The following is a 3,961-nucleotide window of genomic DNA, read 5'->3' as shown; positions in this document are numbered from 1 at the left end:
TACATTGTTTGGCCTCTTGATTCTTATTAAAATTAAATCAACTGAGTAAAACCTTGCCTTTTGATTTACCCAGATAGAGGGTTGATTTGTCCATTTAACAACATAGGTTCTGATGCAGAAACGTTAAATGTTATAATATCACTCTTAGTTTTTAAGGCACCAAAACACTCCTTTGCATTTGCTTGCCACAGAAGCTATTCTGGTATTTCCTGGATGCAAGAACATGGAGGGGAGAGCGGAGACTGTACTTAACAGATAGCTGGCTGGGGGATTCTGGGAGTTGAAGTCTACAGGATTTTAAGTCGCCAAGGTTGAGAAACACTGCCATAGAGGCTCTAAAAGATATCTGGACTTGCATGCAAGATCACGTATGTTGCTTTTGTGATTCTGCATTCTGCTGTAGTCCATTCCTAAAGCAAGTGAGGAGCGTTATGTGCTTTTATGGTACATGAATGTACCAGAATAAAGCTGCTCTTCAACTTTTTCCTGAACATAATGGAGGTTTGTGAGAGTGGAGATGATGTTATATGCCTAGGTCTGTTTTCTCTCCACCGGTCCAAGCAAATGCATAAAGGGGCTGGACAGACAACACTATTCTGCTGGAAGTCTTTTTTATTTGATTGCTGTTGTATTTTGGTCCTATATTGTATTGCTTTATCTTTATTTCTGTTTTATTCTGTATTCAGATATTTTAGCAGAGCAAAATAGTCTTACACCCATTCTACAGTCTTAAATTTGTGGGTCATCTAGATTTACTTTATGAAACATAAGGGGAGAGCGAAGTATTTCTTACTTGACTTAATAGTATTTTAATTTTAGTTTAAAGCAGATGTAGGTTGTGCGAGAGAACAATATCTTGCAAAAAAAAGCATTGCTTAAACAATATGAAGCCCCTTTTACTGCTAGACACATTTGTGCATTCTCAAAATGTTTAATGCTCCAGCTTTATCAAATGAGAGTTGGATTATATTTGTGCAAAAGGATATCTCCCCTTTATCTGAATCCACTCCTGTTGTTTCATGTTAAGGAACAGCTTAGATTTGACAGACTGTGTCAAATCCTTCAGAGGATTTGTGGAAATATTAAAGGGCCAAATTACAATTAGGAGTAATGACAAAGAGTGGGTCTTTGAACCACAACACTTTGTTTTCATGGATCGTTGTAAGATGTGTTCAACTTGAATATATTGAAATCTTTTAGAGATGATTTTCACTGTCCTCATTGATGCCAGAACAAATGTTAGTAGTAAATGATGACTCTCAAGACATTTGAGGCTGGCCTTCAAATGCACATTTAAAAAACTGACACTTCAACTTTTATTAAGATAACAGCGTTTATTTAGCCCCTGTGATATTGTAATAATTTGAGGATTTGTATATTAAACCAGCAAGGGCTTAATTAAAACATTTCTACCTTTATGCAGTGAGAGGACTCAGTTGATTTGCAGCCACAAGATGTTAACTCATAGCAAGCATAGTTATCATTTAGAAGGGCAGTTTTTATGTTTCTTCAAACCTGGTATTATCTTTCTGTGTGGTAAGTTACTCTTCTTTGGTATGTGGGCATTTAAGCTAATGATTTCAAGAGAGGTAGGAATGATAAAAGTTCAAGGAAATTGTAAAAACAAGGCAGAGAACTTGGACTCTCTTCCACAGTCAGAGGCATTGTACTTCCAAGTCACATGGAGAGCTTGAAGCATTCTTATCTCTTCCAAATAAATGCAGCTGAAGAACTTGCAAGATTGTTGAGAAGCATTTTCTAGGAGTCGGTTTGAGAAAGAAGATAATTTCTTTGCCATGGATGATTCATGGTTAAGAGTTCACGAGGGCTATATATTTGAAAAAACGAGAAAGGATAATTCCTCTTATTCCTAAAAGCAGTTATCAAAGTGGAACTGGGTATTCTTCATGTACCTTTGCCCCTTGTTCTCTTTTGTCCTAGAGCTACCAATATTTCCTACTTTCATTAAAAGGTGGGGGGAATACATCTTATTTTCACCCAACTTGTAGAGAAGCAACAGCATTGAGATAAGGGGAGAAGAAAAACTAGGAAAATGAAAGACAGCAAAACAGATTACCCAACGTAAGGATGGGTATCTGATGGCAAAATGAGATTCAAGGAACAATCCATAAAGGAAGATGGACTTCTCTTTATCCTTGTGCCTCTTTGCAAGTTTAAATTAGCTGAAATATACATATACTACATGAATTGCAAGTTTTTGGAGCTGAAAATCCAGAAAAAGGAGACAGAAAAATAATGGCCTATTTAATATTATTGCACACTTAAAAGGTTGACTGCTGACATGCAAATTGAACAGAAGCGGTCAGGTGGCAAGGATTCCTGAAATCTCTCAAAAACAGAATTAATTGTTGCGTCCTGTATTTGGAAATAGAAATTAAAACAAAGTAATGTTATATGAAGACATTAAAAATCCAATGTCTTCAACCGATTTGCAATCATGTTCAGTGTAGCTTATGCTTAATGCAGGGGTATGAAAACTGGCTGGTTGCGTCGCGCAGACTATTCCCACCCCAGCTCCGTGAAGGGAAAAACCATTGCGCTATGTCATGTGACGGTAACGTGACATGGCGAGTTTGACACCCGTGGCTTTTAATTCTTACAACATAAGAGGCTGCTTTTTTTTTAAACTTCAATTTGCGCCAGTGTTACTTATTCATAACTCATTAGGAAAAAAAGCATTCTTTCTGATGAAATTATTATCTGCTTGTATAAGCTATTGGTGGCCTAAAAGTGGGCCCTTTAGAGAAGTTTGGTGATTGACTTCCATGGGAATGTAGCTGCACCACAACAAGTTTGAAGATTTTTTTATGTTTATAGTATGTGCTTCAGCATAAAACTCTAATTCAAGACTACAGTTGTAGCTAATTGAGGTCATACATAGAATATAAAAAAATATATCAAAAAGGTCAAATTTCCCTCTGACTTTCTCTCTCTCACACACACACAGACGAATTGCTAATTTTCAAAGATGAGTTAGTGAACACGAGTGTTTTTATGATTTCTGGTTTCCTCGTTTTGTTTAGCTATGGATATGTTCAAATGCCAATACAATGTTTATGAAGTTGTAGCTTTCCACACACTCTAGTTCTGCCTAGATATTGTATAAGTCAAGTGTTTCTCAACCTTGGCAACTTGAAGATGTCCGGACTTCAACTCCCAGAATTCCCCAGCCAGCATTCGCTGGCTGGGGAATTCTGGGAGTTGAAGTCCGGACATCTTCAAGTTGCCAAGGTTGAGAAACACTGGTATAAGTAACCTCCTAATAGCAGTTCACTGCCAGTGGTATGTATGGGGGCGTTATTTCCCTTCCAAGTTCATCTTCTCTTGCTAGAGCCAGTACTAGGGATCTAAAGGTGTTACAGCTACGGGCTATAATTGCAAAGGCCAATGATGTTTGAATATGTAAGTTTTTTTTAAAAGTTTTCTCCTCAGTGCACACTGGTGTGTTTGGGCATTTGTTTTTCTATTGTTTTTATTTTAATGATTGATGTACAATATGTCAAACAAGAAATTTTATTGAATTTTTTTACAAAAAAAAAAATGTTTTCCTCACCTTTATGGAACTTGTACACTTTCAATAAATACTTCAACAAAATCATGTAAAGCTTCTGTTTTTCCCCCCCCTCTGCTTGGTTTATAACACAAGACACAACATCAATCTGATTTTGAATTGCCTTATCCCCACAGAAACACTGGTATAAAATTGTTTTAAAAACCAGTTAATTAAGGTAATATTTAAAGATTTTTTAAAAGTTATTTGCATTGTAGAACTTTATGATTTGTCATGGATATTGTCCTTAAGTGAGTTGAATTCATGCTCTCGGTGATGAAAACCCTGAACAGCCTTCTCTGAAATGAATCCAGATTTGTTTGCTTTAAAGATGAAATATGAAGAAGGCAGAATGTATATATGCTAGCTACATATTACTAAAACATTCCT

The sequence above is a fragment of the Thamnophis sirtalis genome, unplaced genomic scaffold, assembly GCF_051295495.1.
Source record: "Thamnophis sirtalis isolate CommonGarterSnake01/CBP01778 unplaced genomic scaffold, rThaSir2_p1.2 scaffold_1, whole genome shotgun sequence".
Classification (NCBI taxonomy): domain Eukaryota; kingdom Metazoa; phylum Chordata; class Lepidosauria; order Squamata; family Natricidae; genus Thamnophis; species Thamnophis sirtalis.
Note: the sequence above shows the minus strand (reverse complement) of the source record.